The 17,380-nt window shown below is 46.0% G+C and overlaps 1 protein-coding gene and 1 long non-coding RNA gene across 2 annotated transcripts in view; one reads left to right on the top strand and one right to left on the bottom strand.

Moving 5' to 3' along the window:
* Positions 1-1,294: 1,294 nt before the first annotated feature.
* On the bottom strand, positions 1,295-2,801 carry LOC134485822 (uncharacterized). Its single transcript, XR_015673778.1, has 2 exons — positions 2,472-2,801; positions 1,295-2,173 (listed from the first exon to the last, which is right to left on the bottom strand). It is a non-coding gene; the product is annotated as an uncharacterized LOC134485822 (long non-coding RNA).
* A 185-nt stretch (positions 2,802-2,986) lies between these two features.
* Positions 2,987-17,380, top strand: part of Sv2c (synaptic vesicle glycoprotein 2c) — a 192,516-nt gene continuing 178,122 nt past the window's right edge. The window contains 1 exon segment of the mRNA NM_031593.2: positions 2,987-3,109. The gene's annotated coding sequence lies outside the window, so the exon portion shown is untranslated.

The raw sequence follows: 17,380 nt of genomic DNA, 5'->3' as shown, positions 1-17,380 counted from the left end.
AACTTGAGTTTCTGAAACAGTATAATTCAATGAGAGGAGAGTGGAAGATCCCATTAGAACGAGAAGGGGAGGGTGGATTGTGTGTTAGAAGGGACAGGTAATGAGCTCCAGGGACTGAATGGGCAAAGGGGCAGAGTGTGGGAGTCAGAGTGTAAATGTAAGTCCCACTTGAGAATCTAGGCTGTTTGTGGTGGGAGATGAATGGCCATTACAAATTTGAAGAGAGACGTGTTGGTAGGCATCTTTGGGAACAGTGCTGAGAGCAGGAAGAGGATGTGTCTGTACCTATGTATAGATTTCCAGTGGCAGAGAAAAGAACTGGAGGGTGGGGGCTTGTGTCCAAAGGTATGTGGCTCTCTCTAGATCCTTGTCATGGAAGCCAGATGCTACTCTGAGCTTGCAGGGAGCAACATTCAGGGGCTGTGGAAAACTTTCCCCTATTTAAAGGGGAATAGGAATAATTCTTAGCCCGTGGCCACTGTACGCTAGGCACTATGGTTCTTGAGTATACTTTGAAAAAATAACTATAGCACCTGTAGCATCTTTTCTTAAAAAGTGAAACCAGTTTGCTGATGCAAAGACAGATCCAATATGCTGTTCAGGAAGGCTTGGCTTTGGGGGGTCACAAAAAGACACCATGTTGAAGAATGAAATTCTTGTGTAGTAGGAAGGTAGTGACTTCAAGGGCCTGAGGTGTTACGGGTAAGGACAGCTGTGCATCTTTACTTGCATAGGCTCCTATGAGACCGATGTTTTTAGAAGAGAGGAAATGGATGATACTAGCAAGTAAGAGAGCTGTCTCCAGGAGGTGTGCCCAGCAGGACCAATCAGAGCTGCCGCCGCCCCGCCACCAGGCTCATCATTGCAATAGGAAATCCTTCTCTGTGTTTCAAAGATACAATGTTTAAATGCCACATCTAATTCAGCTCTGTTCAGGGTAGGAACTGTTACCTTCAAAGGTAACAAGATGGGAAAATCCAGACCTAGAAAGTCCACTTAACAGGGGTTGGTTGAAGGAAGAGGACACATATCATGAAATATGTTGACCATTTTTTTTTAAAGGTTCATCTCATAGTTCCCTATAACTCTTATCACTTGGAGAAATAATAAATTAATCTGCCACAGTCAGTGGCACATCCTTAAAGAGGCATCCATCAGGGCAGCGAATGAATTACCAGCACATTTTGCAATGCCACAAGTGGGATCCAGATAAGATTTACGTTTTTAAAAATTTCATATTGATGCTGGAGCACACCTGGGCCTTCCTACACAGTACCTTACAAGGTAGCAAACATTTTACCCCAAATAGTTGTTTAATTTATTAAGTGAGAATGCACGGGAAGGATGTCTAAGTGAATGGGCTTTTTTTAATGCCATCCAATCATGTCACAGCACCGCAGTTAGTGGTGCAAACAGCAAAGCATTTAACCAAAACACACTAGCCAGATGGGTTTTTCAAAGACGTCCAGGAAGTGTAGGGCCTGAGAATCCTGAGGCTCCGAATGCAAGAGCAGCAAGGAGGGGTAGCCAGAGGCTGAGGGCTGGCTCCATTTTCCTCTCTTGATCTCATCTTGAATCGAGGCTCACACGGAGTACAGCGGAGTACAGCGAGCTGGAGTTATCTGTCACAGGCGGCCCACGTGGTCCCCAGCAGCTTCTTTAGCCGGAGCCTCCAGCCTCTCCAGGATCTCAGCAGAGTCCAGCTGCTCTTCGCCAGCACCTTTACATGCATTGTTTACGTATGCATCAGCATGGCCAAGCATTTAGCCACCCATTCAGTCTTTCAGGCTATTTCTTCGCATGAACACATCGCGGGAGGAATTGTGTGAGAGTTCCACCCACTGCAGCCTCCACCCGTGCCTCGCTTTGTCTCTCTCCTTCGGGTCATTATAAGAGTAATGATTGCGCGGTGGGCACCTGCCTGGGGGACCCTTCCAAAGCACATGAGCTCCGAAGTGGCAGGGTTTACTATATGGGGATGCCGGCTTCCCACTTTGTCCCTTCCGGTGCTCGGTGCTCGGCTGGGTAACAGGAGGACGACGCCCTGCCCTGTCCTGCCAAGACAGAGTAGGTGCTTGGGTGTGGTCTCTCCAGGGTGAATTTCAGTTGGTATAGTCCAGCCCCAGCGCTAAGGTGAGGTTGAGGTTCCGGTTTCTCCCTCGCTAAGGCATTCCTGGGAACAAGAGCAATATTCTAGCGACTTTCTCTCTCTCTCTTTTTCTTTTAAAAATGCTAAGAAATTCCCCGCCCCAAGTCCCGGTTGCTCCCTGGTCTGGGCACACACACACACACACACACACACACACACACACACACACACACACACACACACACACACACACTGCTCATGGAGTTCCTTCCGCTGTGTCCCAAGTTTTCTCTCGACTTGTGTGCCAGCAGGAGATTCAGGTGTATGTGTGGGGGATGGGGGTGGCAGGGGAGTGATCAGCTACTCCAGCCTTCTGACTTACCGAAAGCCAAGTCAAAATTAACCAGTTCCAGTCTCAGAAACAGAACAAAAGCCCTTCTTCCCCGGGCACTGGCCTCCAGCAATCAACAATTTCCTTGTGCCTTGCTGGAACCGCCAAATGAGCAGCGCAGTCACAACTCGGTGACTAATTCAGCACGGGTGCCTTATACCTCCCCCCGCCTCCCCCCTGCTACAAACTGAGCTCTGACTTCTCCAAAAGTACCTGTCACTTGGAGCCAACCCCTACCGCACCCCTTCCCCCGTCCTCCCCCCACCCCCCGCACCGCAGCAGCGCCTCCGCATCACACCGGGAGCTCGCCCAGCCTTGCACAGCGCCCTCCTCCCCCGCGCGCCGTAACCCCCTCCCTGCGCATCGCTTGTACTCTCGCCACGCCGCCGCCCGCCACTGCAGTACCGAAGGGAGGAGGCAGAGGAGGAGGACCGCAGCGTGGCCGCCGGGAGCCACTTTCCCGCCCCTCCTCTCGCCTCAGACCAGCTCAAAGGAGTCACCACTGCGCGCGCTGCAGGAGAGAGTGGCAGACCGAAGCGGCCTCGGGCTGCAAACGGAGGGGCGCTCGCGCGGCGACGGCTGCAGGGCTGACACCGCTCAGGGCAGGGGGGTCCCAGGCGGCTGGAACGGTGAGTAGGGAGTCCCCCGCAACTGTGGGGAGAGCTCGCTCCGTGCTAGATTCCTCTTCTGTACCGGGAGACTGAGCGTTGTAACCAGAGAACTTTTGCAGCCTTCTAGAAGCGCAACTAGCGCAACTTTGCCCGCTCTGGCCCTGGGAAAGCGGCTGCAGGTGAGGCAGGCTGCCCGCTGGGGACCTTTGTCGGGATGGGAGGCAGGAAATCTCACTGAGGCAGTTGAGTGACCCCGGGTTTACTGGGCTGGAGCAGGTCAGAGGTGCGCTATGTTCGGGATTCAAGGGCAGGTGGGTGGGCAACTGCAGGAGGCTCCCTTCTGCTTTAGGGGTTGGGGCGAGGAGAGTTTCAGGGAGGGCAGGAGAGACTATTCAAAACAGGCAGCCGGGAGTGCCCACCATCACCGAGCCATCGCCGCAGCCTCTGGCTCAACTTTTTCTGCGGGGAACCCTCTGCAGACGTACAGAGGTGGTTGGAGAGCACGCGGAGCCGCAGTCGACTCTGCGGGAGGCTAACAGAAAACCCGTCAATTTTCCAACTCTTACACACACACACACACACACACACACACACACACACACACACACACACACACACACACACACTCCCCAAAGCCCGCGAGTAGCATCTGTGCGGGCAGGAAAATAAAAGCTGCAAGCGGGGATGCGTGCGGGCTGTGGCCCTTTGTAAGAATCCACACTTCTCTGACACTGCACCTCCATTCAGCAAAACCCTATGGAGGGTCCACTATGCGCCTGGCGGCGCAGTGAAGCACATCTAAGAGTGAGGGTTTCTTAGGAGAGGGACTGTCCCCAGTAAAGATGATGATGATGATGATGGTGGTGATGATGATGATGATGATGACGACGACGACGACGACGACGACAGCAACAATTACTACCGAGGTCTCTAATTTAAGGCCAAGAGGAAATGGGGCGACAGCCCACCATCTTCTCTTGGTGGACTTTTCCTCTCCAAATGGGCTCTAGAATCGAGAGTACTTTCTCCGTCTGCAACGCCTCTGGCCGGGCGGGAAAGATGTTAGAACTTGGCCAGGGAAGGCAGCACCCCAACCGCAGATACAAGGAGCATCTCTGTGGGCGTGCGGGAACCTCAGTCGCCACGCGCGGGGGTGGAGAGGGAGGAGCTGAGTCACCAGCTCTGGAAGTACCGCCTGGACCACGGGAGCGGGGGTGGAGGGGCGCTCGCGTCACCCTCTACGTGTGGGCGTGATGCAAATACAGCCCGGCGAGGGGAGGGCGCGGCGGGAGGGAGGGCTAGGAGACCCAGCCTGTCTGGGAGCGCGCGAGTGTACGTCAAAGGCTCCCGGGTGATGGATGCCCTGTGGCGCGCCCTGTGCAGACAGCAGTGACTGGAGGCTCTAGGGTGGGGGATAGACTGCGGCAGGGGTGCCAGGGAATGCCGGGCAGGACCGAGGCTGCAGGCAGGCAAAGAGCTCCGCAGTGCGCCGCAGTGGTAGCACTGCGAAGGCGTCGTCGCAGCGACCAGGATTCCCCTGGTACCCAGACGCCTTTTAAGTCTCTGAGGGATGCCCAGATATTCCTTTCTCCCGCAGGACTCCCTTCCTTCCTGCATAGCTGATTGACTAACAAAACGGGGGCGGGGACGCTTTTTAGTTTACTTTTCGTTCTTAGCTGGAGTGAGACGGTGCTCTCAGAGTCCTCTCATTTTATGTTAGCAAGCTTCCTAGTGCTCAGCGCAATTTTTCGCACGAACGCTTTCCTGGTTGAGTTCATCAGGTTCTCTAAGGCCAGTCCGTTCCCAAGGCTTTAGGCAGAGGCCTGGCATCTAGATTTGAGAATGGCTTAGAAAATGGCTTTGGGTGTTTTTAAACCATAAAAATTCGTATTGAAAGCACTTCAGGCTGATCTTGCACTCACTGATGGGATATTAAAAATCCAATCTATCTTTTTTTTTTTTAAGACCACATTCTGGGAAGCCTGTAGCAAAGCTGATTGCGCCCAAAATTTGTAGTGTGTGCACAAAAGGAATAAAAGAGTGGACTATCAGGGAAGAAAGGGGAGAGGGAGACAAGTAGTTACCAAGAAACCCAGACAAAGATCTAGCTTCCCATTACTCCCAAGATGGTCATTGGCCACTAGAATTTTAACTGTCGGCATCCATCCTCCATTGCGTAGAACGGTGAAAACCGTCCAATGGAGGACTTCGTTTCCCCATAGAGTTGTGTTCAGACAGCCTTGGAAGCATAAGAAAGGATGAAATAAACACCTTTCAGGAAAAAAAAAGAAAACAGTTTTCTTTTTTAAAAAAAGTATGACGACTTCCTACTATTGTTTCTTTAATGAAATTTGGGAGTCCGTGTCAACACATGTGGACGGTAGTCCTTTCCCGACATCCTAAGTGTCATTAGTTTGAAGCAGGCAGGCAGAGAGGAAAGGGTCTGGAGGGCCTCTGGCTGCTTCGGGTGATGTAGTGGAGAAAGAAAATCCACTTGCTTTTCAGGCTCCACCCAGGGAAATTCTCTTCTCTGGCCTCACCAATAGATTAACCTAAGAGATTTTAGGTAAACATGGTGATTGTTCTCTGTGCATGGTACTCCAGAGAGCGAGCTGCGGTTCCCAGCTTCGGTGTGATTACTGAAAAGAAAGCCATAGTGTGCTGTCACATGTGTCACATAGTGTCACATGATTACCAGAAAACCCATTTTTTTAGGACTAGGAACATGCATGCTTAATCCGAAATGAATTTGTCGAAGACATGTTTCGTGAACAAAAGCATCTGATTCGTCAATGTGTCATCTTGGGCAGCTCAGTCTTGTTGTTCCTCTTAGACACCTAGCAGTAGATTTCTTGCTATGGTGAACCTGAAGCCGCTCTCCAGAGTCTATTCGGTTGCTTTAGGGGAGAAGCCGCAGTCCACTGGTGTGTTCTGCTGGTTCCCGTTTGTTGGGCTTTCTGTCTGACACAAGTTCTCAGGGCACACACTTGCTTAAACTCATCCTTCAGATTAGATTTGATTGCAAGCATAAGAGGGGCGGGTCTCTTCCTCACTCCCTCCTCAACTATATACAGCTTTCACCCATGGCTACATAATTTTTTTAAATTTTCTTTGCTTTTTAATGTTTCTTTACACGTGAGAAGCCAATGTGAAAATTTGCAGCAGACTGAATTAGGAGGGTCTTCCTTGAGGCAGCTGAGAGCAGCAAGAGGCTGGATTATCATTTGACTCCTGCTAGAAATGTCTTGATGCTACATGAAGATACCGTTTGACTTTATCACACGCCCTGCACAGTGAGGGCCAGTTAGTGATCACTGAATATCATGCAGCTTAGGCTGCTGAACAATTTGAACGACATAAAACAAATAAATAGATTGGCTGAATTGGGTAGTTTGCTCTTTCCTGGGTCTAAAATCTACCATGCCAAGAAATAGAAAAATAGATTATGTATATTTTAAATTTGAGTTTTTAAAAATAGACTATAAGAAATATTTTTATTAACTCTTAACTCATTGAACATTACATGAAGCTCTGTTTGTGTAGAGAAAGTGGTCCATTCAGTTCTATGCCATGCCTTTTAGGGTATGTGTAGCCTACTTTCCAATTAAGCAATGTGCAAAGCTTGATTTATTTTAAGCATTGTTATATCGTCTTTGTTTATTCTCTTGTTTCTACAGTTAAGACAGGATATTTTACTTTTTAGCCTTTAGTTTGGCAGCTATGTTATGGAGTTCTACTTTACACAATACCAGTTTAAAAGTTGTGGTGATATATATGTATATATATATATACATATACATATATATATGCCATAAATGTACTATTGTTACTATTGTTGGCTCTATTCCCTCCCCTATCTGCTAATAGTCACCATGCCACCTTTTGTCTCTATGACTGTTTCATATAAATGGACTCATGTAACATTTGACCTTTCATGATCCCCTTATTTCTCTTGTCCTAATTTCCAGATGTTTCCTCATCCTTTAATATGCATTAGAATGTCCTCTCTCACTCAGGCTGAATGATATCTCACTGTGTGCATAGATCTATTCAGCTATGGACACATGGGATACTTTTATATTTCAACTATTACAAATTGCGATCTCCCAACTTGGTATACAAATGTTCTTGTGAGATCATGCTTTCAATTCTTTGGGCCAAATATCCAGAGGTAGAACTGCTACATCATGTGTTAATTATATTTTTACTTTTTCGAGGAACCGTTGCACTGTTTTCCACAGTGATTATAACATTTTACATTACCTCCTACTATAAACAAGGGTACCAATTTCTTTTGTCCATCACCAGTACTGTGTGTGTGTGTGTGTGTGTGTGTGTGTGTGTGTGTGTGTGTGTGTGGGCGCGCATGCGCATGGGTGTGTGCATACTTATTGGTATAGGTATGTGTGTGCATGTGAACATGGAGACCAGTTAAGTGTCTTTTCAGTTATGCTCCCTGAACCGTATTTTGGGGACTGGGTGGCTCAGTAACCCTGGAGGGCATTGCTTCAACTAGATTGGCCAGAGAACACCATGGATCTTGCTGCCTCCACTTCCTGCATTCTGGGATAATATGTTCATGTCAGTATACCCAGCCATTTATGTGGGCGTAAAGCTCCCCATCAAGGAGCCTCTACACCCAGAGCATACTGGGGTCCTATTGTTCATAGAAGTGCTCCTGACAGAAGGAACAAGGCAGCTCCCTCTCACTCTCTTCTTTCTATAAGGCACAAACCCCCTCATTAGAGCTGCACTTTTGTCACTTTCAATACTGTCATGCTGGAGATTAATCTCCTGGTAGGACGGAGGATTACAGCACCCGACTACAGCACACTAAAATATTGTTTGTTTACACTAAAAATTTTAAACTCATCTCCATGTTTTAATGTGTGTTAGAGTTTATACACATTATTTATTATTATTTTATTCACCAAATGCAGCCAATGTTGTGTATAAAGCTCATCAATTTCATCATTAAAAAAAAAAAAGAAAAGAGCTGGGTTGAGGACTTTGCATGCAGCCAGCCTTGGTGTGCAAACGTGGAGCACTGAGCTTGGAGCCTTGTGAAAGGCATGGTATGCTGGTTTACAGGGGTAAACCTTAGGAAGCTAGAGCAGGAGGACCCCTAGAGTCTTCTGGGCAACCAGCCTAGCTGAAGTCATAAGCTTCAAGTTCAGCAAGAGACACTTTGTCAAAAGGAAGGTGGAGAGTGGTTGAGGGAGGTACAGAATGTTGATCACTAACTACCTGACTAGTTAACTAACTAGCTAACTAACTAGCTAGCTGACTCTCATCTCTCATCTCTCTCTCTCTCTCTCTCTCTCTCTCTCTCTCTCTCACACACACACACACACACACACACACACACACACACACACGAGAGAGAGAGAGAGAGAGAGAGAGAGAGAGAAAGAGAGAGGGAGAGAGAGAGAGAGAGAGAGAGAGAGAGAGAGAGAGAGAGAGAGAGGAAAGACAGTACTAGTCTCTCTTCACTAAACTCCCTGTGGCTCTTGTTCCCTGCTTGCTTCCCTGTAGTCAGTTACCTCCCTGGCTGCCTTCACTGCCTACACTGTCTTGGCCTCTGTGTGGTATTAATAGAATTTGTTGGTGTTACCGTGAGCTCTTCCTGTCCTTGGGGAGATGAGGGAAAGAGTGAGAGAGCACGGGGGAGGGGGGGCTGGTGAGAGGACACTTCAAGGGACACAGCGTTCTGTTCTTGCTGCCAGTTGTCTCCTCTGATGCAGCCCTATTATCTTAGTATTGTAGAGAGCGCCACGCACGTTTCCTTTCAATTAGGAAGAGCTGGTTTCTAGGAGACCTCTTCGTCCCCCCTTTAGACACGCTCCGAGTTATCAGTTATCAGAGATGGAGGAGAGTCCTTAGTCAATTATTTGCAGAGTGAACAATTATAAATAGCATGAATGTCTATCAGAGGCTGATCGGGTCAACTGGGTCGTCCAAGTCACGAAGCGCTGTACAGCCATTGAAATGGATGAGGGGCAGGCATTAACAGGAAACACTCTGGATACATGTTAACATTAACAGGAAACACTCTGGATACATGTTAACATTAACAGGAAACACTCTGGATACATGTTAACATTAACAGGAAACACTCTGGATACATGTTAACATTAACAGGAAACACTCTGGATACATGTTAACATTAAAATGTTGCCAAGTTTTTATCAGAAGATATGGTGTGCTTTTATCTAAGAAACTGAGATACATTCAAAAGTATGGAAGAGTGAAGTCCAAACTGGCATCCTTGGGGAGTAATTGGAGAAGATCTTGGGGGGGGAGAATATAGGAATGAATTTATTTTTGCCCCCCTTTAGTCAGACTTGTCCAAGATACTCCCAAAGCATTATAGGCTATTACTACTGCCCTTTCCCCCCATAAGAGGGGAGAGGTTAAATCCCTGTTGCTGAAGACACTAGACATGGCAGACACAGGCCTCAGAGGGTCTGAGCTGGACCTGAATGTCCCCTCCCTGAAGACTTCCATGGTTTCATGCAAGCTTCCAAAGCAGGGAAGCAACCAGCAGCCCAACCCAGCTCTAATACCTCTGTACCACAGCAGTGACCAGCATGGCACGATGACCCCTCCTGGTGCAGTAGAGGCACACATGCCTTCGTGATGGCCAACAGCTCTCGGGCTTAAGCCCTACTCACAAGAGGAGGAGGATGGTTAGTACTGGAAGTCCAGCCAATTACTCAGAAGTAGTGAGGTGGTGGAACCTGGATGAGAACCTGCAAGTGTCACGTTACTAAACCAGCACAATCCCTAATAACTTCTACAGGCCACCCAGTAGTTGCTTAGCAACAGCCAGGTAGGCCTGGTTTGCTATAAAAGGACTATTAGACCGACCGCTCCCTCTTTCTCTGACTCTCTGCCCCTTGTCTCTCTCTGACCCCCTTTTCCCTTTCTTCTATCCCCCACCAGGTGTTCCTGGCCAGCCTCTTCTCTCTCTAAATCTCTCTCTTTCTCTCTCTCAATATCTCTCTCTCTCGCTCTCTCTAAATCTGTCTTTCTCTGCCTCTACTCCCTTCTCAACTTCCCTTCCCATGCCCCCAAATAAACTCTATTGCATACCACACCCGTCATATGGCTGGTATCTGGGGGGGTCTCAACATGGGCCCACTGATTCACCCCTCCCACTGCACCATACCACGCTCTATAAAACATACCCTTGGTTTTCTAGAACACGTATTTGTCCTTATACCTACATAGTGGTATAATTCTCGCCCCTCGTCACAGAAATGTCTTTTTGCCACAGATGGAAGCCATTACAGAAAAAAAATCACAACTGATCAAAACGTAGAGCTGTCGACCTCACCGGCTGCAGCCCCGAACCTCAGCCTTCTTAGTTCGTACCTACGAGGAAGCAGGTTTATTGCTTATGGCTGAATAAGGAGGTATGAGGTATGAGGTATGAGGGTGAACCGGGGAGCAGGTTTAGCGAGTCCCAGTAGGAGTTCTCTGTAGGGGACCAGTCTTGGGCGCAGCCGTGGTTGGTAGTTTCTACACTGTAGAAACTCTGCTGCCTGAAGGCTGCTTCTCCACGCCTCTGAGTCTCACCTGGGGAGGTTGTTTTGTTTCTGTTTGCTTTGTTTTGCCACTCCAATGGCTCTGAGACACTAGGATTCCTGTCACATTTATGCAACACCACACATTCCCAAAGGCTTCCGCCACCCCCACACTGGTGTCTTACTACTCTCTTAATTTACAGTTTCCTGATTGGCACAGGAATCTGGCCCAGGGCAGATTTCCATATTCTCATTTGATACCTGAATATCTTCTTGGTCTGGTGTCTGTCCAGAGCTGTTAACCACTTTTCCCATGGAGATTTTTTCCTTGCTGTTGAGCTTTCAGAGGTGTTGTGGTTGTGGTGGTGGTGGTTGTTTTGAAAACCAGTCCTTTGTCAGGTGTGTAGTTCCTTTTTGATCTCTTAACTGTCCTTTGCAAACCCCAGAGCATTTTCTCTAGGATAACAGTCAAGCTCTTACTAAAACCTCAGGCTTTCTAAAGGTCCCCAGATAAGTCTTTTGAAATGGTCACCAGATGTTTTGAAGGGGATCCACACTTGACCCAGAGTCACAAGGGATGTTTGCGGGCTGTGATGTTTGATGCTCCCATTGTCAAACAAGGAAGCTTGTCTCCCTAAGCTGCTAAGAGCATGTTCTAAAGAGCCCGGTCCATTGCTTTAATCAATACAGTTAGAATACCAGGAAAAAAGGAAGGATTTCTTAAAATTAAGATAAAACTAATTCCTTCCAAAAAATGAAAACTGCTTTCATTCACGGAAATTTTACTTATTCCTTGCTGGGGGGTGGGAGGGGTTGGTGAATACAGTCAAAGAATTTTTTGATAGTTTATGAAGGCTCTAAACTTTTTCTTTACAACTTGAATAGCAATAGGCTCGCCTTACTCTGTGTCATTGTCAGCAGAAACCACACATTTCTAATGCACACTTATCCAGAGACCTGCCAGGGCCTGGGATTTTCTTCTGCATTGTTTTAAAGACTGTCCATTCAATACCAATACACAAGGAGGAGGTCCCAAAAGCACAGATCACTTGACAGTCAGAGTAGCTATTAGTCATGGTATGCAGCAGAACTCACACTCTAGCTGTTTCTAGGGCGTGGACTTTGTTGGCCTCTGCATCTCTGTTACATCAGTGGCTGCAGCATCATCTGGGTCAGGAGCCCTCAGGGGCTGCAGCAGCAGAACAGGGCAGTGCTGGGTGACCTCTTACCTTCAGACATTTCTGAACATCCTCTTCCAAGCCTGGCTGTGTCAGGGTGATAAATCTCGGCAATGAAATGTACTCTAGAGCTGCTACTGGGTTGTTTTCCGGAAGAAGTCTTTGAACTGTAAAAGCTCCTCCTTCAAAGAGGGAATCCATAGTAACCCTGTGAGAATAGCAGATGTCTTCTGTGGCTCTGCCTTGATGCCTGAGACTGCTTTAGTAGGGAGTGCATCCCTTGAGAATCCTGTTAGGAAGCCTCCTCAGATCCCACTTCTTGCCAGCCTCCCTTCTCAGTTCTGCCTCTACTCACCTCACATACAACTCTAAGTCACAAATGACTTTAATTTTATAAAATGTATTTATTTGTCTACATGTGTAAGACTGTTTCATCTGCCATGGATGAGTACTGTGTGCCTGCTGCCTGTTGAAGTCAACAGAGGGTGTCAGGTCCCCTGGAACTGGAGTTACTGGTGATCGTGAGCCACCGTGTAAGTGTTGGGGACTAAACCTGGGTCACTAAACCTGGGTCAGCAAGAACAAGTGCTTTCGCTTAATCATGGTGGCATGTCTCTGCCTTCAAGCATTTTCAGTTTTAGTGAAGTCCAACTTGCGGACTTGCTTTTGTAGATCATGCTTCTAGTGTTGTATCTAAAATGCTGATGTCCAGCTCAAGGTCAGCTAGATTTTATCCTGTGCTGCTTCAAAAAGTTTTGTAGTTTTTGTATTTTATATTTATGTCTACGACCCATTTCCATCCATTTTTGTTAAGAGGTGTAGAGTCTGTATCTAGATTATTTTTGCAAGTCTGATTGTCTAGTATCATTTACTAAAAAGCCTATCTTGGGGGCTCTCTGGTTCATCTCTCAATCTAGGTATCCAGATCTTTTTCTGGTGCTTTACTGCCTGATTATCGTAACAGTCACTGTAAGTCTTGATGTCAAGTAGAAGGGACTCTCTGACTTCGCTCTTTTTAAAAATTATCTCTTCATTTTCTTTACATCATTTCATAATTACAGCATTTCTCTCTTCTCTTTACTCCTCCGAACTCTCCATAGACACAGCCTTGTTCCCTTCCAAATCCATGGCCTCAGGGGTCATTTCAGAAGAGGAGCAGACCTAAGGGCCAGAGAGATTCAGTGAGTTTGCTGTGAGATTGTGTACCTGAGGATTGCAAGCAGAGAAGCTATGGCCGTAAAGCCTCACCAACATGGCTGCCCTGACTTTAGAACCAGTTCGCTGATGTCTACAGAATAGCTGGTGGTGTATTGACCAGGTTGCATTGACTACATAAAGTCAGAAAGAAGTGATACATCAGACTGTTGGATCTTCTCATTTTTAAACTCTATTTTTTTGGTATATTTTGCTATTGGTATGAAGGAACATAGTTAAATCTCCTATTGGCCTTGTGTCCTGCAACTTTTATAACTTCATCTGTCAGCTCTGATAGGTCCTCCCTCACAAATTCCTCAGTATTTAGTGTATAATAATCATAATTGCTTATATTTACAGTCAATCGGATTCATCTCTTTCAATCTGCATTGACTTTTCTTTTTCTTGTCTTATTTCATAGTCTAGGGTCTTCAGTACAACGTTGAGTAGAAATGGAAAGACAAAATATTCCTTTGCTGCTCTTGATCTTTGGGAAGGGCATTCATTATTTCACATCGAATGCAGTGTTAGCACTGGGGTTTGTATGGTTTTATTGTTCTCAGAGTTGGTAAGCTCCCTTTGTGCTCTAAGTTGCTGAAACTGTTCAATGAGTGCATGTGTGCTTTGTCTAATGCTTTTCAGACACTTCTTACTGGTATACCAATATCCTTGAAGATGTAGACTACTATGCCTTTTAGTTTTTTTCTCACATAGTTTTGATGTGTGGCATTTTAAAAAAAGAAATATATCAATATTATCCAGGTTTTTGCCAGACTTCCTGAAGAGTCATTTGTCATTACAGTTTTCTTGTCTGTTTGTTTTAAAACTTACTGGTTCTTATATTTAATTGCATTTCCTTCGTCGCCACTAATATCCACATGATTTTGATAGAGATTCTGCAAATTTTGCCAAGTCAAGTAGAATTATCCAGGGCCCTTTAGAACAATACAAAAATTACCTAGCAACTTTTCCTGTTTCATTAGAATTTGAGGGCCAGGTGCCCTTTTGTTGGGGATTTGGTTTACAGCTTGTATTATGTTAATTGGGTTCCCCAAATTGCAGGAGAATCCTGCATTTAAGATGCTGAGAGCCCCTGCCCCAGTCGATTTCGATTGGTAAACAAAATTGCCAGTAGCCAATGACTGGGCAGGGAGACAGAGGCAGAGGCGGGACTTGAGGATACACAGCAAGGGGACCTGAGAGGAAGGAGGATTTAGAACAGTCATGCTGGAGAAAGCAGAAAGACCAGGCCTGAGAAGGACAGGGGAGAGAGAGACAGCATGATGTAAGAGTCAGGGATCACTAGGGCCGCAAGCCTGGGTCTCGAGCGACCAAGATGAAATACAGATTTTAGTTAAGTAATTATTCAGGAATATCAGAGGGGAGAGTGTGTTAGCGGTGGGGAGGTTTGGAAGTGCCCAACCATTGAACTGTTTAAGGCATATTAAGTATAAAGCTGTGCGAGTGCGTGTGCATGTACGTGTGCGTGTGCGTGTGTATGAGTGCGTGTACGAGTGCATGTGTGTGTGTCTTTCATTCAGGAACCCAGAACACGGGACAGGTAGCGAGGAACTCGGCTGCTGCCAGCAGGTGATGTTGAGTTGCGTTACCTGTCTACTGCAATACCCACCTCAGAAGTGTTCAAAAACTGATCCTTGCTGCTCATTGTCAGCTGAATAAAATCCCGACCAATAATGAGATCACCAGTGACCAGACAGGATGACAGATGTGTCTAATTAATTTTTAAGCCTGCTGTGTCTGTAGAAATAAATTCCATTGAAAAATAAAACCACTGAGGAAAATGAATTACTCGTAAGTTAATTTTAACTTTCTTGATCATTAAACACTTTACATGTTTATGATCGAAAGATAAACACATTGTTATTTGCCATTTAAGGACAACATTCATATCTTTTTTTAACTCATGGTTTTATTCAGTCTTTGCTATATATCTGTTTTTCTCACATTAATTTTTCAGAATAGAAGAAACTTAGGCCATTCAAGTCTTCAGGATGATTTTAGGGAAGTCATTTCATGATACACACATTGCCGTGGTTTGCAGAAGGGATTTTCTAACACCAGAACTTCACATACCTGGAATTAAGCGCTGTGGGCTAATTGAGCACTGGGTAACTTCTTTTCCCTGGACTCTACTCATTGCTTTCTTTTCCTAGTCACCGATCTCTCTGTCTTTCCAACACAGTGAATCTCATCTTGATTTTTAAAACTCTTCTTTGAACTGCATCTGCCTCTTACTTTGTAAAAAGGAAGCACTCTCTCCGGCTAGAGCAGATGGTCCACTACGCAGCCTTTCTGCAAGTCAGCCACAGGAAGTGTCAGTGATTTACTTTCACCCAGACTAATCGATTGGATGGGGATAGCCATTCTGTTCTAGAATAAACTCCTCTGGATTTTCCACAAGGTGAAGCAAGCTGGGGCCTTTCATCCTCCTGGGAATAACAGACCACCCAGTTAATGGTTGGGTCTCTCGCACATACCCATAGGTGGGAACTGCGTGCAAGCAAGCAGGCTCACACAACGGCTTGGGATGTTAACTTTGTGCGATAGCTTGGTAAGGCCTTGGAATGCTACAATAATTAGTTAAACATTATTTGGGGGTGTGTCTTTGAGGATATTTTTAATGTTTTCTAGTAGTGAAATTACTTTTAAACAAAGCGAAGGCAGCGCCCGTGGAGGTAACATTTTCCCATGGTGTTACGTTGCTGGGAAGAGACCCATCTTTGTCTAGTTGGTGTTTATTGGATCTGGGATCTTCTTCTGTTACACAAAGATATCCCAGGACTTGATTTATCTTTAAAAGTTTTCACACCGCAATGCTCACATATTTGAAAGCACAGTTTGGAGCCAGGCTCCACGGCACGTCCCTGCAGCCCCAAGTATTTGTGAGACTGAGGCGGAAAGGTCATATGTTTGAGGCCAGCCTGTGTTAATACACAGCAAAACCCTGTCTCAGTAGGGAGTGGGGGGTCATTAGGGGAGAAGACAGAGGGGGAAGGGAGGAAGGGAAGGAGAGTTAGAGATGTAGTTCAATGGTAGACATATTCTCAGCCATGTCCAAAGCCCTAATCTCCTTTTCCCTCGCACTTAAAAAGTTCTTTAATATAATTGAAGTAGTATCTTAATATTCAAACGTATGTGAAGAGGTAGGTTATTATATCTATGACTAGTATTTAACGGGGCCGTAAAAAACTTATTCTATTCTATGGATTTGGGGCAGTGTTTGAGTCTTTGCATTTTAGTTGGAAATGAGGAAGGAATGACTTCCTGCTTGGTATGCCTTTCCACATCAGCATTGAGTACGAAGGGAGCCCACTTGTTTGTGGTGTGGACCTGGGCCTTCCCGGGAAAAGTGTTTGCAGAGAACGTGCCATCTTTGTCTTGACTCTAGCTCCGAGTCCACTTGAAACTGAAGGTCAAAGCTTTAGCTGCGAAGGCCTTGAGATTCTCAGGGTGGCTCTGTTTTTCTAGGTAAGAATGGCTAAGTTTTGAAGGGGAGAAAAAAACACAATTATGTGTTCAAGATGGCAGTCTAGTCTGGTCTCAAACTTCGTATGTAGTCAGAGCTAACCTTGAAATCCAAATCCCCCTGCCTCCACCTCCCAAGTAAGGTGCTGAAATTACAGGCATGCATCACAACACCCAGCTTTTATTTTTTTTATTAATTTTAAAATACAATTAAATTAGAGTCCCAGACTATGATGACCTACATGCTTATCCTAGACTTCCAATACCTGCTATTTTCAAGAACTCAAGTACATTTTCCACCAAATCTTTGATTGGTCATCTGTAAAGTAGGACAGGATGGGGAGGAAGAAACTTAAAATCTTTCCTTGTGGTGAAAAGGCATTGATGACTGCAATTTATCTTGAAATGAATAGAAAAATAAGATAGACTGATGGATGAATAAAAGAGTGTATTATACATAATAAAGGTTTGAGAGAGAAGGAGGGAGGGAGGGAGAGAGAGAGTGGGGAAGGGGGGTGCTAAGACACCTGGTAGATTCTTGTGACTTCTTCCTAATGTGATCTTTTTCCTAACATGATCTTTTAAATCCTCTTATTCTTTTTTTTCCTGACAATCTTGAATATTTTTATGTATTTATATTTCAAATGTTATCTCCTTTCCCAGTTACCCCCTCTCCCATCCCCTCTCCCCTGCTTCTATGAGGATGTTCTCACTCCCACCTCACCACCCTGGCATTCCCCTACACTGGGGCATGAAGCCTTCACAGGACCAAGGGCTTCTTCTCCTATTGATGCCAGACAATGTCATCTCTGCTACATATGTAGCTGGAGCCATAGGTCCATACCTGTGTACTCTTTGGTTGGTGGTTTAGTCCCTGGGAGCTCTGAGGGGTCTGAGTGGTT

This window comes from Rattus norvegicus, chromosome 2 (assembly GCF_021556685.1).
Source record: "Rattus norvegicus strain SHRSP/BbbUtx chromosome 2, alternate assembly SHRSP_T2T, whole genome shotgun sequence".
Classification (NCBI taxonomy): domain Eukaryota; kingdom Metazoa; phylum Chordata; class Mammalia; order Rodentia; family Muridae; genus Rattus; species Rattus norvegicus.
This window is presented reverse-complemented; position numbering and strand designations above follow the sequence as displayed.